Source organism: Xenopus tropicalis, chromosome 5 (assembly GCF_000004195.4).
Source record: "Xenopus tropicalis strain Nigerian chromosome 5, UCB_Xtro_10.0, whole genome shotgun sequence".
NCBI lineage: Eukaryota > Metazoa > Chordata > Amphibia > Anura > Pipidae > Xenopus > Xenopus tropicalis.
Window position 1 is genome coordinate 111,175,958 of NC_030681.2, and position 21,765 is coordinate 111,197,722.

A 21,765-nucleotide genomic window follows, 5' to 3' on the forward strand; every position below is an offset into this window, starting at 1 on the left:
TGAACCAGACTGATATGATGTAATATATACTCTCCCAACATTTTAAACAGTGTCACAGACGTATATACGAACTATAAATTAAGATTAGTTTGTCAGACTAAATAGACTTTTCTGCCCAAAACTGACATTATATTTAAGGTAAGTATAATAAGCCTACAGGTATATAAATAGTCAATTTTGTGTATGGTTAATTAATAGAGCCTAGTAACAGGCCTAGGCTGGCAATATTTGGACCCTGGCAAATGCCAGAGGGGCTGCTGTAAGATGCCATAGACAGTCACTATTAATTGGGCTGGTGGGGGGCTGTTTGGGCATCTTTGTATTTGAAATGCCAGGTCCTATTTTGAATCCCAGCCCGGGTCTGTCTAGTACAGGAGTGGGCAAACTTTTTGGCTCGGGGGCCACATTGACTTTTAAAATTTGACGGGGGGCCGGGCCAGCACCAGATGCATACATATTGCACCCCCAAGCTGTACCTGTGCCAGAAGCCATCATATTGCCCCCAAGCTGTACCTGTGCCAGAAGCCATCATATTGCCCCAAAGCCCCCAATCTGTACCTGTGCCAGAAGCCATCATATTGCCCCCAATCTGTACCTGTGCCAGCAGCCATCATATTGCCCCCAGGCCCACAGTCTGTACCTGTGCCAGCAGCAATCATATTGCCCCAAGCCCACAATCTGTACCTGTGCCAGCAATCATATTGCCCCCACCCCAAGCCCACAATGTGTACCTGTGCCAGCAATCATATTGCCCCCAAGCCCCAATCTGTACCTGTGCCAGCAATCAATCATATTGCCCCCAACCCAAGCCCACAATCTGTACCTGTGCCAGCAATCATATTGCCCCCAACCCAAGCCCACAATCTGTACCTGTGCCAGCAATCATATTGCCCCCAAGCCCCAATCTGTACCTGTGCCAGCAATCATATTGCCCCCAACCCAAGCCCACAATCTGTACCTGTGCCAGCAATCATATTGCCCCCAAGCCCCAATCTGTACCTGTGCCAGCAATCATATTGCCCCCAACCCAAGCCCACAATCTGTACCTGTGCCAGCAATCAATCATATTGCCCCCAACCCAAGCCCACAATCTGTACCTGTGCCAGCAATCATATTGCCCCCAACCCAAGCCCACAATCTGTACCTGTGCCAGCAATCATATTGCCCCCAAGCCCCAATCTGTACCTGTGCCAGCAATCATATTGCCCCCAACCCAAGCCCACAATCTGTACCTGTGCCAGCAACAAGCTTCAGAACTTTCCAGGCGCCAGCTCTCTGTTTGAATGACGCGCGCTATCCCCTACTGCGCATGCCTCACAGCGCCAGCGTGATGAGCGCGTCAGTTTACGCCAGTTTAAGGTACGTGCCGGCTCCTGGGTGATCAACACACACGCCAGAGAGGGTTGGGGAGGGAGGAGTTCAGGCCCTGGCGCCGCGCTCTGACAAACAGCAGGGCCCACCAATCAGAGACGCCGCCGGCGTCCATTTGATGGGAGGACGCAGCCCAGCTGCCATTTTTAATACTGGAGGTATGTTTTTCACTAGCAACTTTGGCGGCTTCGGCGGGCCGGATTGAAATCGCGAACGGGCCGGATGTGGCCCGCGGGCCGTAGTTTGCCCACCCCTGGACTAGTATAACCAAGTTAAAACAACATAATTACTATAAACTCTGACTACAGTTAGCACAGAGTTATACTGCTCATAGCTGTCAGATTGGCATGTTAGTACAGATTTCCAAACTGTGAGACAGGCTAGGGACAGCCTAAATTATGGTAGGGAATCTACACAGATGCTTCATGGTTCCCTCAGCTATGCTTGGGATTATGTTTTATTCATCTGTTTTATATTATCAGCTATGTTATGGGCCAATGCTGGGCTGACTGTCAAGCCAAATGGACAGATCTGCCTGTGTCTTGTAAACTTTAACCAGAGCCAGAAATGACTGAAAACCTGTTACTGATACAGTTCAGAGGGAAGTAGCAAGTTTGAGGGTCATAGGTAAAGGCCATCCGTATATTTATCTCATCATTCTGGTTTTGTTGATTTTTACATTTTCTTGCTGTTAAATCTCATTTATCTGAATTCTAGGTTGTTACCTCCTCATGAAGAATTAATTAAACCAAGATGTTTGTAGCAATGAAAATATATAAGCCCCTACACATCAAAAACCATTCATCTATAAAGCACAGGCAGTGTATCTATTATCAGACAATCTATAAGAGTCTAGCACTATTCCAGCATATGATCCTTTTGCTCTAATTTTTCAGTTTCCTGAATTCCTGACAATCCCAACTGGGAATATATAGAAATAAATTAGCAGTGACCTATTCTAAGCACACTATTTTACTTCAGTGCAATTTTTCTTGTTAATGTAGAAGTAGAAAAAGCTAGCACCGTCCACACTAACCATATGTTGCAGTTGAAATAAAATCCAACTAATTACAGATCTTGGAAATAAGTTTTATGGCCATTACTGATTGCAGCTCTAAGTTTAACTTATTATCGTAAGGCTTGTATCAGATTTCCTTTCCCTCTAGTCATCACTTTCCATGCAATGTTTAGTAGCCTTTAACATCCTAGCATAAAAGTCACCCACAGAGACTACTTAAGCTTGTATTACTGAATATTTAGCTTGGTTTCTTCAATTAAGAGTGGGATTCAAAAGAATGAGAAGACAGTGTGAAGAGAGAAAATCAGCAGAAATGTAAGAACAAAAGGTTCAAATACATATCACAAAGCATCTGCAAATAATTGGATCCCTAAAGAGAGTTCCAAAGGAACAGAGAGCTTGCTAAAAGCATTCCTCACCTTTGTCCACTGTATCAGAAACCGATGCTCGTAAAAAGACCAAGAGTACAAAAGATAAAGGCTGAATAATGTTTAAGGCTGGCAATTGCCATGGAGGCACAATTTCTCCTCAGTTAAAAGAAAATGTATCCAAAAAACTTAAGTTGCTGAACTACAACTTTTCTGCCAGTGGATACTGTTGAACAATAGCTGAAAGGTCAACATTTGGGTATCTTGAATTATATACACTGAAATGTCTACTGTTTGTACAGGTATGGGATCTGTTATCCGGAATCCAGAAAGCTCTGAATTACGGAAAGCCCATCTCCCATAGACTCCAAAGGTAGTGCTTTTTTATAAGTAGAGGTGCAGCAACAGCACAGGAAGCAGATAAGTAACTAAAATCACCTTTCCTACCCCTTTAAATGAAAATCAGGTAAAATGGCCTAATCGCAGAGCTTTTACTTCCCTTTCATGTAAAGGATCTGATTGTGACTGGCAAGTGGGCACAGGGGGGTAGGGGGCCTCAGGGCACCCCGGGGTAAGAAATCTGGCACTGACGTTTGCTACGGGTCTGGGGCGCTGACCATTGGATCAGTGATGATTGTCCATGAAAAACTGAGATTTATGTGATTTTTTATGAAGAAATAGTCATATTTAAAAAAAAAATTCCCTGAGTGAAGGGCCGGGGGCAAGGCACCGTTCTAAACTTTAAATTTTACATTTGGTTTGATGTGCTGGATGGCTTAGAGCAAGTTTGGAATAATTGTATTTAGTTGAACATTTTTGGGCATAGTAATGGAAATAATAGGTATAATATGTCTCTTATAACTAACAGACCATACATGCTGACATTTCTATCACCTTATGTGTTTATTTTTGTTACTCTAATTTTTATTAACTGCATAACGTTTGCATCTATACCTTACATAGTACTGCCTATACTTGTGGTTCTATATCAATAAAAATGCAATACATTTAGGCCTATACATGTCTACAATGACATATCAAAACTGAGATTTAAAAGTGGAAAATAGTCTACAATAATAAAATATATGGTCAATCAAAGGGAGAAATGGATTCAGATGTCTGTGTAGTTATTATATGTACCTTACCAAAATTACCTGAAAATCCAACCGTAAGCAATGTGCACTGCAACTAAAGCCTTCCTTTTATTCATCCAGCCCTTCGTACAGAACACAGCCTTTCATTAACATCTGTCTGCCCTCTGCCTGAAAGCTCAGGTTGTTCTGAGTAAGGATTCACTTAGGTCTTAACGCACAGTAATGCAAATAGCTTAATCCTTTCCTGCCACCACACAGCTATCCTAATACAGGAACCTTCTTATACAGATACTGCTAATCTTGTTAAATGCACCTGGTGGTTTATATGATGTGGAAACCACTTTATTATTTATCCAAGACAGCCCTGATCTTTAAGAAGTCTATATACACTGAAGTACTTGTGCCTAAGTTCTCATACGGTAGTAAATTAAAGGGATCTTGTCATGCTTAGGTCAATGTGCTGATTTTACTGGGGATTGTGTAGGAAGAATAATCAACACAGTTTTTGCTCTGTTAAAGAAAATAAAAATCATGGGAATGCATCCCCTTTCTATCCCCAGAGCACAGACAGATAATTATTAGCTTAACAAATGGTATGAAAATATACATAGCACGTTAGAAATAGGCGATTTCTGAGCTTTTTATAACACTGCTCAGGCAACGGATATCAATTAGACTTACAAATCAAGTTGGAAAGTGACCCATATTAATGCAAACAGTTATGTCAAGTTTGGACCATCCTGTTTGTTACCAAATTAATTTGGCGATAAGGCCATCCAACTAGATTTTGCCAAGTAAGACCAGTTTGTGACTTTAGGCTTCCTAGGATAAAGAAAAGCTCTAAAACAACCATGATCCTCTTGGTGCTGTTAGTGTTATAAATATTATTTTTTGTAGGTCAAACACCCCAGTATGTACATATTTCAAGAATTATGAAGTAGAAAGCCAAGATGGAGAATCAGACTAAAAACCTACCACAAATAAGTGACCAGGTGATGGCAGCAATATGAAAAAACTGTTTTTGCACAGTCTTTGCGGGTCAAGCACTGAAAGCATATACATTTGGGTTGGCAAAGTATGAGTTAGAAATGTCATGATTTGAAATTGAAGGTAAAGCACGACGAGCAAATGTTGTGCTAATAATGGTCTAATGCAGAAGCTGCAGAGCAAAAACTGTGCAAAAGTTAGTAAATATGAATTTAACATGGAATGTTATAAGCAGAAATATTTACAAGGGTTTTTTTTTAAGGAAAAGTCAAGGCTGCTTAACCATTTTTTATTCACTTTTTTTCCATAGACGCTCAGTATCACAACAACTGGTGAAAGCTTGAGAGGCTGCACATTGCTATAGTCCTTTAGTAGATGTAGAAACAACATAGTCATATTAAACTGTGCAATGAGTTTACTTGTGTCCCATAGTAGTAAAAAAATAATGACATCTCAGTGGGAAGACCTAAACAGAAGAGGCAACCATAGAGGATAGAGACAAAAAAACACACAGAGTTCTTTGTTTCTTCTGACAACTGAGCTAAATCATTGAATAAGATAGATGTTATTCACTTTCACATCTTCTGTTTGTGACTGGAAATTTTGGTAGCACTGGTTTAGAGAAGAATGCCTCTCATCTTCCAAGCCCAATAATATAGGATTAGCCAAGACTTTCTGAGTGATTGTGCAAGCCCAAAGTGTAAGTAATACAGGCTTGAAATGAACCCATCCTATTGAGCAATGAGCATAATTCTTTCTCTTTTGTCAAGAACTGGTAATTATTATTATTATTATCATCACCGACATATTTAGCAGCGTTAAACAATAAATATTGGAGTGCTAGATTTATACATCATATGGTTGTACTCCTCTATGCTTGTAATGTTGCAAAATGTGAGTACTTGGTATGCCAATCTAACTACTGTATATACTCAAGTATAAGCCTAATTTTTCAGCACCCAAAATGTCCTGAAAAAGTCACCCTCGGCTTATACTCGAGTCGGGTGCTATGGGTCCCTCCAGATTAGCACCCTCTGTCCTTTGTGTGCAAATTAGGCCACCTGCAACCAGACCCTCCAGTGCCTTGGCCCACTCCCAAATTCATCTTAATCTACCATCCTCACCTGTCCCATTCTGCACTAGACATTGCACTTTATATTCTATATAAACTATATATAGTTTTGAAGGATTTTAACTCTTTCTGTTTTAGCTTGGTTGCTAATTGAGCTAAGGGGGTAGTACTCTTAAGGTATCATTGTTGATGCCATATTGTTTTTGTTGACCCTCTTCTCCACTTACAGAGCTAGTCTACTGTTTTTGTTTGAAATAAATATTCAAGAACATATACCCCACTGATGCCTCATTTAATGTAATATTATTGGTATTTATTTTGATTATTGAAACTTAGCAGTAGCTGCTGCATTTCCCACCCTAGGCTTATACTCGAGTCAATAAGTTTTTCCAGTTTTCTTAGGTAAAATTAGGTACCTCGGCTTATATTTGGATCGACTTATACTCAAGTATATACGGTACTAACAATTACTCTACACATTACCATTATATTTTACAAAGGGCAGGGTGGGTCAGAAATTAATACAGCTTCATCTGGCATGAACATGTATTCAGCTAACATGCCTTTTAGTATTCCCAAGTCAGAAATCAGACATGTGGTCACACCCCTGATCTACTCAGTCCCATTCAAGCAGATGCTAGTCTTTATTTTATGACTTCACTTTCTCTGGAGTTTGCAGTAGGGCTATATCACAGTGTATATACAAACACAATGGACAAAATATATTAAGGATCAAAATGCTAATAAACAAGCAGTGTCAATTTAATTTTCCTCCACTTTTACTTATATAGTGTCAACACATCTACGCATTTACGCAGTACTTTATTATTAATTATACAATATTTAAACAGTCCCTTTCCCAATGGAGCTTACAGCTTAAGGTCCCTATCATATTCAAACACAGTAGGGTCAATTGTATCAAGAGCCAGTTAACCTGCCTACGTGTTTTAGAGTATGGGAGGAAACCAGAACACTTAGAGGAAACGCATGAAGACACTGGGAAGCCACTTTGTAAAGGACATGGCTATTAGAAGCGGATAAAATATGTATGCAATTACCTAAAGCAAAAGGGCAGGTCTCTGTCAGCCCACTGTAGCCCCATATATGTGTCTTTAGCACAGCCCAGTTCACCCACAGATAATCCCTGTTGATGGCCACAAGTTCTGGGTTGATTTGTGAGGAAGACCTGACACACATATGCAGTAACATGGAATGGAAGGAAAAGCAGGAAACTGCTATTTAAAAGTTGTGTTGTGTGTATTATGTTCATTTTGCCCATTATGGCCCTTTGATACCTAGTCAAGTATATACAGAACTTTTTTTTTTATTTCAAGCTAAAGAAACTATGCATTCTGACCATTCTTTATCTTTGTCAGTTGTATATCACCAGATTTCATTTCCAAGTTCACAGATAGGCAACAAGGAGGAAGAAGGTGTATTTGACTTACATTCATAGAGCCAGCACAAGGCAACACATTCACTCCATGATAGAGAGTCTCACAGAGACTGCAATATGTTCCAAGTTGGCAAACACAACTCTGTTTGGACAGTGTGTTCAGTCATCCCCTCGGCAAACATCAGGATTCCTATTAGTGCACAGTAAGAAGCCAACTGTGTGCATTCACACATCAGGGCAAAACGCAGACAAGCATATCTTTGTTTTAAACTTGCTATCACTGTATGTTGCCCTTTGCCACCATTTTATCACTTCATACTTAAATGGGATCTAACAAACTTTTTTAGAATGAAGCAGTAAAGTTCTTTAGAATAATATTCATTGGCACTAAGCAGGTGATCTCTATGCAACCCAAATAAAGGAAAATACACAATGTTCCCTATAACAGAAATTCAGAACTATGATAAATGTCCGATATGGCACCACAGTAAAGAATATTACCAGTAAAAGAAATACTGTTAAACAGTACCTCCATTTAAACTCACACATTTCCGTAGGAAGTAGGGAGGAGGATGCTTTTGGTCCATTCCAAGGATGAGTAATTAGTTCTATGTTGACTGTGTGGTATTATAATTAAGGCGTTCATTATTAAGAGTGGAATGTCTTGGAAGGAAACTATGACTAAATCACTCTAATTTTGCCCAACAGGGACTCTACACAGCAAGAAGGAACTCATTGGTGCACATTGCTTAGTAGTCACCAATAGCTAATATTATTGTTAAAAATAAGCAGACCTTATATTTATTTTTGTTATTATGAAGCTTATAGGTGCATTTTGCCCTTTAATGGATATTTAAAATGTGGGTGTTAGAGATATATGACCCCACACTGCAGCAGTTCAGCTCATGGGCCAATTCCGTGATAGGGGTCTCCTGGCAATTAGGTTTTCCTTTCAAATAATAATTTACCTGTAACCACGGTTATAAAATCAGTCTATATCCATTGATTTTTTTAAAAAAATACTGTATACTATATACTGTTATATGAGAAAACTATAACTTACAATTGCTTCTAAAAAAAATGTATGTACAGTATCTTTTAATTTCCTATTTTAGTCTCAATGTATGATATGAAAAGTTGAAGGACCAGTCTGCATCAATACTCAGGCTACTGGTGTCCAACTGGAGTTAAAGAAAAACTCTGGCTTCTAAACCAAAATTTGTTACAGAGCCGCACACAACACAGAAAGCCCTTATATCACTGTAAACCGTTCCTTCAAAAAGTATGAATACATATTATTTTTATATTCTGAAATCCAGCTGCAAAACAACTCTTCTCTTCTCTCTGCATCATTTGAAATCCTGGAAAGGGAGAAGGAACTAAAACACTGATGTTACAAATTGTAACAACTTCTCCACAGCTTACAGACAGCATGCAGAAACTACATAACCCACAATGCATTGCACTGTGATGTTCCTTTCCTTATTGACATTACGTGTGCAGGGACATTGTACTGTTACATTTTTTTTTTATGAGTCTCAAAGTAGTCAGTCAGATAAGCAGGGGAACAGGGGACTGGGCTTGAGTAACTCTTCCAAACCATATTATTACATTAAAAACCATGAAAAGGCTGCATATTTTTAAATTGATGTATATTGCAAAGTTGCTTGATTCTACTTTTCAAAAAGCTTAGTTGGGTTTGGGTGGAGTTCCTCTTTATACTTCTTTCAATATGAATTACATTTACAAATAACTTTCAGCACTAAGATTTTGTAAATAAATTCAAATTTTAAAGTTGCTCAGAATTATTGTTTCTTTTATTGGACCTAAAATTATTGTTTGGGTTGACATGTCCTATAAGGTTCCACAGTGTGGCATCATAATCTAATGCTCGGACACAAGGTATTAGAAATAGTTGGCCTAAACATTTAGAAAAATGACTGTTGCAAATATAAGCAAATATAAATATAATCCATAATTAATTTACCTTTGGCAGCACATAAACTACATGCATACAATCTTTAAAGGAGAAGGAAAAGTAAAAACCAAGTAAGCTTTATCAAAAAGGTCTATGTAAATACAGCCATATGCACTCACAGACATGCTGCACTGTCCTCTATCAAAAGAAACAGGATTTCTTGTCTCCTTTTTTTAAACATGTTATTAGGGTATCTGACTTCCTCTCTCAGAAAAATCCTTCATTCCGGGGGCCAGAGTCTGTGCAGCTCCCACCCTTCTCCTCCTCCCCCCTCCCATAAGAATTCATAAAACTCACTTTCCCCACCCTTAGGAATGTGTGATCTGAGCTATAACGGCTAGACTGCAAGCAGGAAGCTATGAACACCAAGCTAAAATGGCAGCTGCAATCAGAGAAAGCTTCTAGGGCTCTTCACTATGATATGATATGATATGATATATGAAGCTTTCTGCTAATAAATATAGTTATCTAGGTCGCACATTATAAAGGTATTTAAAAATTCCAGCTTTCAATCACATATTGCCTGCCCCGCCTCTATGCCTTAGGCATAGAGGCGGGGCAGACAAGTACTTTAACTTTCAATTCAGCTCTCACTTTCCCCCTCCCTTTTAGCCATCTAATTGTGTAGCCACTGCATGGGCTTGGGCATCAGGTTCCCCCATTCTGGCACATACGCAAGATTTTGGGGTGATACAAAGCTTGTCTTAATAACAGTGTCCAAAAAATGGCACTTGCCTATTTGATGTGATTGTGTAATTCCAGGACTGAAGGAAACAAGATTTATATTACTTATATAATGTAAGTGAAGTTTATTTTGCTTAACAAACACAATAGAAAAGAATTTCAAATATTGTTTGTAAATACTGGCCTGTCTGTATTATACTTTACCACCTAGTGGACAAATGTTTTTGAGCTGCAGGGAATCAATTTTTTGAGAGCGTACACAAGGCAAAACTGAGGAAAGAATTTGAATGGAAAGTGACTAGAGTTGCCCTGGTGCTTATGGACAGATACTTGAGCAAACTGCAATGTCTGCTGACCTGGTGACACCTGGCTATTAGGCTGTAAACCTATAAAAGGTATTTATATCATTTTTAAGATAGTCTGTAAGCATTTAACATATTGAATGCTATTTCATGTCAGTTTGGTATTTTCTTCTGTAAACTAATTAAAGTTTGGCAAAGAGCATGTCCATTTTTTCACATTGCTGCATTTTGGAGTTCCTGATGACATCAGATGCATATGGAATAATTTAGTAGAAACCATCCAGAAAGCTCAGCTGACTAATAGGTATCCACAAGCCATGAATGTTCCTAAGAAAGAAAAAGATTTCTTGGAAATGCTTCTGTCTACAGATTTCAAACTGCAAAAAAATGCAATTCGTAACTCTTTGCAGGTTGAAACTGCGTTCAGTTACTGTCAAGGCAACTTGATTTGTATAAAGCAAAGGAACTAAGCATATTGTCTGGGAGATCCTAACTGGAAAAAAAGGTTACAGAGCACAGAAACAAACCAGCTCTTCTACATACAAACTCAGGAAGGATCTCCTTTTATCTTTTGGAGAGCTAGGAATTAGGCAATCATATGTAGCTTATGTGTATAGTACAGTCGACAATAACTCAGTTGAATGAGTGCAAATAGGTAAATCACAGATGCATTGCAGTTGTGGATTCTTTTCTTTGGAATTAAAGTTTGGCAGCAATCCACTCCAGTCTGGGAGGATAGCAATTAAAAGCATGCCTTCTGAGTGACAGATACCAATATCTAGCATTGTGAATGGCTCTTTGGCTCCTTTTATCGTTCTCACTCTAACTGTGATGGTTTCACTGCTTTCCAAGTCCTAGCCCTTAGAAGCCATGATTCCAATATCTTTCACTGATGAGATGGAAACAGCTGTCTGCAAGTCTGGATATATAGCTATGAACTATTAGGCTGTATCTGTACTATTGAACCAGCAGTTCAGGATGCATAGTTGCCCACAGGGACATTTAAGAAGATATTTCCATGTCTCCAGCCATAATTCCTTAAGTGAAGCCTTTCATTTTCAGCTATGAGTGTAGCACAAGGCATGTGTATGCCTTTTGATTCCAGAAGGCTTTACACTTCAGTTCCCTTTACCCCATTCTCATCATAATAGTTTACCTGTATAGTAAAATGAACATATATATTTAATATCGCCATGTTTAGCTATAAAAATACACAGATACACAATGCTTCATATCACCCCTTCAACTGGTCACTTGGTTCCATCAGATTTTGCATTATCCAAACAGAATAGGATAGGGCTGGTTTTACTGCCTGTGCCAACCATTTGGAAGAAAAGAACATAAAATATCACGTTATGCGAGAATGAGAAACTTGAGGACTGACACGGTATTAACATGCCAGTCTTTCAAGGCTGAAAAGTAGCAAAGACAACACAATATCTGGAATTCAAGGTCAACCCACAAACAGACATTGTGTCTGAGAGATGGCATTTACCTGCATCCTTTGCCAAAGTTTTAATAGCATCTGGAAACAACTGAGGAATCCCAGGAAAGGAGTGCTGTAACAAGGAAGTAAGACTGCTTATATCAGCTGTGCCCCCATGTAGACTGACCTGCCCTACAGCCAGAGCTGAAGTAAGTGATATCCTTAAGTTTGCTTGTGGAAATACAAAGCCAACAATAAGCCAAGCCTGGCACTAGCATATCTCAGCCTATAGGTGCACATAAACAGTACATCAATATATTAATGTCTTAGCAACAGGGATAGGATAAGGGTGAATACAATTGGAGAGGTACTTGCCTTGGCTGCAATTCAGCTTTGTTTCAAGGCATACCATAAGGCTGATTTATAAAAGCTCAAACTAGAGAATCCCTCCGCATTCCCATCAGTCTGATCTGTTTTAGGATTTATCAAAATGGCTTATGGCTTATTTTAGAGCTGCAAGTTTAATACAACATTTTAACATATCTTTTATATTAATAAAAATAATAATAATAATAATAATAATAATAAAAACCTTAAAGCTTTATTTTACTTTCTTAAAAAGGGATGTGGTACCTAGGCATTGCCACAGCTGTGTGTATAAACACAAGTTAGTCCTCTCCTATCTGCATTCTCCTTCCATACACTCCTTTAAGTCACCCTTCAACCTTAAAGGGGTAGTACCTATATATTTTCAACATGCCAATTGTTTTAACCAATACTTTTTTCTCTTTCTTTTTTTAATAAAGCACTAATGAGGCCCTGTTTTGTTCTGTAACGTTGGCCATACATTGAAAGATCCAGTCGTTTGACAAGGTTGCCAAACAAATGGCTCTTTCCCTCATATGTCCATTGGATTGATCTGATTGTTTGTCCCTAGGACCAAAAGACCAGATCCCAACCATGGGGATACAGGCCATTGGGGTGAGGACCATATCAGTGAGCTAAGCCCCTTGGAGTGCACCATACATTGGCAGACAAGCTGCCGACTGAAGTAGACGCATCGGCAGCTAAAATCTGCTGTGTTTTGAGATAGTAGATATGGTGGCAAAGAATTGAGTGCAGCCTGCATCTTGTACTTTGTGCTAATTCAACACAAGGTAAATGGCACTTTATTACTAGCAGCCATGTACTGCCATATTGGGCACTGCTGTGTCCTGTGCCATTGGCACTGCATAGCTTGCACATTTGAATGACTTGCAGAATGGGCAGAAGAGGAGACACCTGGGCAAAGTCTTTTCCTGGAAATTGCTGCAGCAACAATCAAACACATAACCTGTTGCAGATCAATTCTTTCTTACAGCAATGGGCAGAAAGTCATTGAGCATAAGTGACTACATTCCAAAATATTCTCACCAATACAGCACTTCCTATTTGTGCCAAAGGAAAACAAACACTGCTGTTAGAGCAATCTTACATGTGCTCTATTTACCACTGCGGTAGTCAAGACTCCCACTACCTGCCAATACTTGATTACCATCCACATCAGTGTTTTTCGGGAGGTAACTGCAACCTGCAACACTTTTAAGCCCATTAAAGTGGGAATTCAGCCTTTGCAAGTAGCAGGATTACTGCTATTGCTCTTATAAAGTGGGCAATAAAACGTGACCAAACTTGTGTTTTGTAGAAAGTAGGAGACAACTATACAAAAGCAGGAAAGGAACCAAAACCTCTGTTTTACAAAACATCACACATTTTCAAGCACACACTGCACACTGTTTCCATGCTATATTTAGGATTAATACCTCTCTAGATAATGCAAAAGCCTAATAAAATCATGATTCCCCATTTCACAAAGCCAAAACCATATTGTTCACTATATGTTCTTCTCACACACACACACACACATGATGGAAGCAAAAACTTTTTGTTGATTTTGTTTAGCAACAGTTATAAAATATCAGCTGAGTGATGTCAGGAAATTTATTAGTAAATACAGCAAGCTTTCCCCCTAACAGGATCCTTTTACATACAAAGCTGGTTTGATATATACATCCCAGATGTGCCTATCCTAACAAATCGACTTGTTTGTAAACTGGTGCAAACAGCATAATATTCATCTAGGGCTTAAAATGAAACTACCCGGAAGCATTACTCTGGGCTTTTTTAAGTAAATGTAACTTTTGCACTCCAATTCACTCTGCAAACTACAGTATTTAACCACTTGCAGTATGAGACTTTATAAAGGGAGAAAAGAAAAACCCCAGTAACTTATGAAACTATGTGGCCGACATAATTTTAAATGAATTAAAAAGCCATAGTTAGCGTTTGAAGAGAAGTTTTTAAAGAGCCCTGTAGCATTTAAGGGTTAATACACTATTTAAAAAAACTACCAGTAAAATAAAAGTTGACTAGAATCGCCAGCCAATAGGAAGTTCCCGAACTTTATGATGTCACTATAAAAACATTTCAGTTCTAACAGAGCAGACGGCTATACGCAATTTCCTTTTATTTGCACAGTCTCCTTATGATTCCAGAATCTTTTACCTATTACTGGACAAGACCAAGGCATAGCGAGGTTAGTCTCTGCACAAAAGTATTCTTTGGCATACAGCAGTGACATTTTTTAGATTATAGCTAGCTTCCTGTAGGAAAAGAAAAATCAAAGGTGAAAACACCCTGGTAAGTGTTCCATGAATGTCTCACATTCATATGCTGGCACAGTGTGCAAGCTTTAGCTCAGGCCTTGGAAAACTTACTCCTGTATTCCCATTGTCTGAGAAAAAAACGTGATTGGAAAGCACCGAGAACATTACCAAGACCATATCATGTATATCCTTCATATTAGTCACATTATCTGCAGATTTATGAAAGGTCAAACTGATGAATTCAGAAGGATTCTCAGTAGTTCTGGATTTTAATGCATAGGGGTTTTTTTGGCTTTATTAACAGGATTTTGTTTGTATTTATAACTTTGTATTCAGAAACATGGTGTGAAAGTGAATTACTGAAGTGTTCAGATCAGTGACTGTATGATTTTTCTCCCTGGCCTAATTAAGTGGTTGATTTTTATATAAGACATATATATATATATATATTTTTTTTTTTTTTTTTTTTTCGTAACAGATAAAATGATTGCAACATATCTTAAAACCAGTTTGTGAAAAAATAAAAAATACACTTCTTTTTATTGACATATACAGGATTGAGAAGAAACAAAAGCTATCATTTGCAGAAAATGTATGCAAGCTCAGGAACTCACTTGCCTTTTTTGACTTCATTTTGCTCAACCATAATCCTCAAGGGTTTATAAATGTGCTCCCAAAAGTGGCTATAAAGGGGTCAGAAAGCTGCTGACTATGGACTCCAAACAGAACCAGTCAAAAGGCCTTTGGAAAAATCAGCCAGTATCTGTTAGGCAAGTTTGAAAAATCCATCGAATTGGGACTGCTTCAGATTGCTGATGAAGTCCTTGTCAGACTAGTCTCCACAGGCCAGCAGTTTGATACAATGTTTGGCCCCTAGACAAACTTTGTCAAACAATTGAATCCCTAAAGGTCCACAGACACTGGCGACATCGCCAAGCGAGCGGATCTTCTCCCGATATCCCCCACCTACGGGTGGGCGATATTGGGAGAATCCAGGGTAATTCGATCGTTTGGCCAAACGATCGAATTATAATGATGGGATAGATATCGGTCGGGCAGGCCCGTCAGAAGTGCCCATACACAGGCCGATTAGCTGCCGAATCGGTCCAAGGGACTGATATCGGCAGCTACTATCGGCCCGTGTATGGTGACCTTAAGGGCTCTGGCACACGGGGGAGATTAGTCGCCCGCGACAAAACTCCCTGTTCGCGGGCGACTAATCTCCCCGAGTTGCCTACCCCTCCCATCCCACCGGCGAACATGTAAGTCGCCGGCGGGATGGCAGACGCGGCGGCGCGGTCTGCCATCCCGCCGGCGACTTACATGTTCGCCGGTGGGATGGCAGGGGGAAGGCAACTTGGGGAGATTAGTCGCCCGCGAACAGGGAGTTTTGCCGCGGGCGACTAATCTCCCCGTGTGCCAGAGCCCTAAGTGTTATGGCTAGTTTAATAAGCTGCAGGAAGACTTAGGCTAATGCCACATGGGGCTGATTCTCAGCCTGTGGAAATACGCATACTGAGAATCAGCCCCTACACTGGCACTAGCCTGCTACCTTGCTTGTAACCAGAGGTGAGAATTTGCATTTCAAAGCCGGTATCTGCCACATCTGCATCGAGTGGAGACAATGCTTCCAGGTGGAGGCAAAGTAGCATGATTGTGCCAGCGTAGCAGTTAATTATCGGCCTACGTTTTTCTGTCGGCTGAGAATCAGCCCCGCGTGGTACTACTGGCTGATGAACTTTAGAGATGCAACAACAATAAAATCGACTTAAGTTTGAACAGAGCTGTATAAGAGCTAATATGTAATCAGCCTTGCAGCATTAGAGTTGCTAAACACATTAAGGGCTCTGGCACACGGGGAGATTAGTCGCACGCGACAAAACTCCCTGTTCGCGGGTGACTAATCTCCCTGAGTTGCCTTCCCCTGCCATCCCACCGGCGAGAATGTAAGTCGCCGGTGGGATGGCACACGCGGCGGCGCGATTTTGCGCAAATCGACGAAAAAGCCTCGCGAGGCAACTTCTGCGTTTTGCGCGAAATCGCGCCACTGCGTGTGCCATCCCACCGGCGACTTACATTTTCGCCGGTGGGATGGCAGGGGAAGGCAACTCGGGGAGTTTAGTCGCCCGCGAACAGGGAGTTTTGTTGCGGGCGACTAATCTCCCCGTGTGCCAGAGCCCTAAGGGTTAAGACACACAGAGCTACTCAGTACAAGCTACTTTTCATGGCTACTAAACGCCAGAAAATACCCTGCCATAGACAATACTGGAAATTGCCTCTTCTAAAACACATAGAGACAATTATCAGTAAATGATCAGCAGTCTATTTTAGTAGCCGTGACAAGTAGCTGCTACTAGTGTGTCTTCACCCTAAATGAAATTCCTGCCTATATTCCAAGATTTCATCAAACTTGCAATCACATTTTTTTAAAAGATGAAAACCGCACTACATTTTTTGATCCTTTTGTTAAATGATCAATGTACTTGCTGGATGGAACACTTGCAGGCAAAATTTTTATTTTATATATTTTACACAGACAAACTACAGGTATGGGACCTGTTGGGAAATGGGGATTTCAAGAATTTGGGTTTTGATTTGTTAAATCTACTAAAAAATAATATAAACATTAATTAAACACAGTTGTTTTGCCACCAATATTATTTTTGTCTTAGTTAGGATCAAAAACAATGTACTGTTTTATTATTACAGAGAAAAAGGAAATAGTTTTTAAAAATTGTAATTATTTAATTAAAGTGGAGTCTATTGAGCCTTCTGGCCTTTCGGTAATTCAGAGCTTTCTAGATAACAGGTTTCTGAATAATGAATATCATTGTAAAAGGTATAAGGTTATTATGCACCCCTTAATAAAAATTGTACTTTTAAACAAGTTCAGTACTTAATTACATCTTGTTTCCTATAAGACTGTAATTTCCAGGAACACTTCCTGCTCTGCTACTGCAGGGGGAACCAAAGTGCACAGCTAAGGTAGGAACTTTTACCTGATGCACCAGTTTCCATGTGCAGGACTAAGAGACTGTTCCTGTTGTCTTACAGGTAGTAATCCTCATCCTAAAGTTTTATAAAGTTATCTAAAATTGTTTATATGACACTGCAAACCAGTTATACACTGTCTCCAGCACAGACAGCCTGCAGTGAGTTACAGCAGCCAGACAGTTATACCTGCTGAATCAATGCACATGTTGCATAGTAGTTAATGCTGGTTATAGATTCTTTATGCAGCAAGATATGTTAGATTTCCAGCATAGTAATATGTTATGTTACTTGTATACTGAATTACTTGTATAGAAGTGTATGTTTAGATGTTTAGGAACTTTTACCTGATGCACCAGTTTCCATGTGCAGGACTAAGAGACTGTTCCTGTTGTCTTACAGCTCCCTGCAATAAAAGGAATTCCTTCTCTTACCCTCCCCTCGCACTCTGAATGTATTTTCATATGTGCAACATCATACCTATTTAAGAAAATTGTGGTACTTAGGCCTTCTATTGGGCTAGTGCAATAAGTCATTTAAATTCTTCTAGCCTAATTATCACTAATTATTATTTCCTAAAGTACTGCCTTCTGCAGTAGATGCACAATTTAAACTGTCTTTTTAACAAAAACTAAATAGTCAAAAAGAACTGTAAATATATCAGTTTCTTACATGATATTCTATGCCAGTGTTTGAGTTAGTCCTCAGACAACCTCACATAGGTCAGCTGAGTTGATCTAAAGCAATGAACTTCAGACAGCCATATACTGTACACTATGAGCTGGCAGAGAGGTCACATTCTGGTGTGTTAAGGACAATGTTTAGAATCCCTGTTCACTCGAGTTGTACAAAGAGCAGGGTTAAACAATGAAGAATCTGTCTATGCACTGAATCTGGGAAAGCTACACATACGTATTCCTTATATATATATATGTGTACTAATACTTGTAGGCTTTTAAAAAGGTGGCACCATACAAGTGCACCACCCTACTGCTCAGTGGAGTCTTGGACCACTTGCAGCTTGACACTGTAGGTTTTGTGTACAAATGCAAAACCAAGCACAAAGCCGTAGTTTGGATGCAGCATTGAGCGCACATTGATAATTTGTTATGTGCAAAATCGCCATACTCATAATATGAATGTTAACTTTTAATCACAAGGTGGAATCTTTTCAATGCACTCTTAAAGGAAGTTTGATTAAGTTAAATTCTAGTCTACATCTGCACTTAAAATCCTACAAAAGCAAAGGTGGATTGAAGCTAGGATCTGCTCTCCATCTCCCATTAGCGTGTTGCTATTTGCACCATAGGCCTGTGTAACCCATATACCTTCTGGCACTCTCAATATCTAATTGTTGTGAGAGCGGCACCGGCATGTCAGGTCCCCTGGTGGGTTCTAGGAGGACTGGGCCAACACTCTCTTGAAACCGTGAGGGAAAGTATTAACTTTCGGTACAGATTTGAATATCTGTATCTTTTTTTCTTTCATGGTAAAGCTGTTGAGCACATAATCCGACAGCTTTTCTTGCTCTGTTTCCAAATGCAAAAAGACACAGGTAGCAAAAGCAATAGCATTTTTGCAACAAAATGTATGTGGGACATAGCTATAGCAGAGCTGTCAACTTTCAGCTGGAAGATGCTGGGAGAGCCAAAAATTTTTCCTGGTACCTGGAAGTGATGCATGCGCACGCACTCATGCACGTGCTTCCGGAGGTGATGTCACGCACAAATGCTACGGATGATGTCACGGGACTGCTTACTGTGCCCAGGAAATCTGATGCACAAAAAGGTTATGTACCGTGCTAGCCAGTCAAATTGTTACAGGGTAACCCCTTTGAAATAAAAAATCATCTTAGTTCGATGTTCTGAAAGCTTGCTATGGTTATCTTAGTTAGCTAATAAAGGTATCCCCTTTACAACACTTTTGTTATTTTTTATTTCAAGAGGGAAATCTGATGCAGACTTCAGGGCATTGCTAAAAAAAAACAGAGGAAGAGTACTGGGTGATAGGGGTTAAATCGTGAAGCTAAAGAGATTAACCCTTACACTGGGTGACGGGAAATGGGTGGAGAGAAGGCAACATCGGGTAACTTCTAAATGTTAGGGGGGGTTGTCAGCTCTGCTATATGTCAAAGTAAATTTAGGGGCCCTATTATGATGTAATCATTAATTACATCAACACAATTTGGTTTGTTAGATAGGTGGTATAAATGCCAAAGATCAAACTGTTTGGATGAGCAGATTACTTTTTTTATGCTCAGAAAAACTTTGCTTTCCCTCACTCTACATATTACACAGCAATTTAAAAACTAACAAAAAACATTCAAAAGCTCATTCTGTTTCCTGGAGAAATGTCTCTCTTTTTCTGTAGATAGGGTTCCACAGTCTCTAAAGAGTAGTTGCTCATGGTGCCTAAAAGCAAGGATAACCCTGTGGCATAAATGTCAAACAATGTTCTGTATTCCATCACTGGTCTCAGTTTTTCAGGTTTTACCATATAAATTCCAGAGAAATTGAAAATAATGTTAAACAGATGTGACTTAAAAAGAAACAGTCAGATTGTCATAACAACCACTCTTGTTTTCAGTAAGATTAAATGGTTTTTGTCGAGCTTAGGTACCAAAAGGTTGAACATCCCCATACCTAATTATGCAAACATTATTATTCCCTTGGGAAACAGTTCACATTTTCTACAATATATATATTTTGAAGAAAGCTCAGTTGACAACCTATGTCAAGCAACAGAGGGCATATACAGAAGCTCTTTGTGTGTCTGTTGAGGATAGATTAATACACTCTGTCATTCCCAAAGACCTCCAGAGATCTCTTTTCAGTAGTACATGATCTCTGCATGGGTTTTAACTTACTGCAGATATTGAAACATATTTTAATGTTATTATGTTTGTTTACGGAAGGTCTTTCCTTTCAAAAATTGTATTAAGTCATATTTAGTTTTCATAGGATTACTTTTTATCAACTATTCGCTTTGGAGAGTGAGCCCATTATAATCTACAATTAAAGGGTTGTAAAAGATTAAGGGGTAGATTTACCAAAATTTGAACTGGGGAATCCAAAGGAATTCCCAGCACAAATTCTCTGATATCAGGAGATTTATACTGACTTGACATATTTATTAAAACTGATCAATTTGTGTTCAACTGCTTTAATCAGTCAAACACCATTCCGTGCAATGAATAGAGTGTCACCTGGCTGGTAAAATACCAACCAAAGTCAGGGGCTGGTATTATAAATTAAGCTCTTGCCAGTAAATCTGTAATAAGCCTTTCATCCCACTTAGTTCCTAATCCATTTCAATTCCAGCTCCATCTTACAACTTTCCCCAGTCATCCAAAATCTGCAAAGCCTGTAATCACTATTGATTTGACAAAATCAGATGCAATCATAATGTGCAATATGCAGAAGCTTATAGAAAGTTTTCTTGGATAAGCAAAACAAACATAACCCATAGCCAGTGGCTGCCTGAGGCAGCAGCCCAATGCCGTCCCCTCTCTCCTGCTTCGTGTTTATAACTTAATTGTTGAAGCGGGTCCAGAGGGTGATGCATCGCTAGTGCAGTGAGCACTAGCAGAGCCGAATTTTCATTTTAAAAACAAAAATTCAGCCCTTTAAGTTACCAGAGGCCTTTTTTTGCCGCCACTGGTAATTGGCCACTCACTGCCGCCTGAGGTAAGGTTCTCACTGCCCATAGCAAAACACAGAGTGTACTAGGTACTTTACAAGGCACAGTGTTCAAAGGAAATTGAAAAGAATATACAGGTATGGAACCTGTTATCCAGAATGCTCGGGATATTTCCTTAATTTGGATCTCCATAACTTAAGTCTGCAAAAAATCATTTAAATATTGAATAAACCCAACAGGATTGTTTTGCCTCCAATAAGGATTAATTATATCTTAGTTGGGATCAAGTACAAGGTTCTGTTCAATAATAACAGAGAAAAAGGAAATCATTTTTAAAAATTAGAATTATTTGCTTATAATGGAGTCTATGGGAGATGGCCTTTCTGTAATTCAGAGCTTTCTGGATAATGGGTTTCTGGATGAGGGATCCCATACCTGTATATTAAAACAGTATAATTTAATCACAAGCCCTAATGTTTCAGTAGCCCTATAAGAGTAATGATCCCTTTCTTTAAATTTGTCCACAGCAGCCCCCCGGCTTGGGACTTGTTAGACCATCTGGTGAGTGTCAGGGACACTTCACATGCTAAGTGTGATCCGGGCTTCTGTTGAGAAGCTAGCTAAGGGGTCATCAGAAAATATTAGCAGTAAAAAAGGTTACATTTGTCAAGGAAGCTGGTGCTAAAGGGCTGTTTTTTTTTAAGGAACAGCTTAAGTTTACTTTCAGTGTGTTTAAGACAGCCCTATTTTTATTGAGGCTTCAACCAGTCTCCATGTTTAATTTCATTTGAATG

At 39.4% G+C, this 21,765-nt stretch overlaps 1 protein-coding gene across 2 annotated transcripts in view; it reads right to left on the bottom strand.

Annotated features, from left to right (window-relative positions):
• fndc3b (fibronectin type III domain containing 3B) overlaps nucleotides 1–21,765 on the bottom strand; it is a 178,240-nt gene that overhangs the window by 92,647 nt on the left and 63,828 nt on the right. The window lies entirely within an intron of this gene.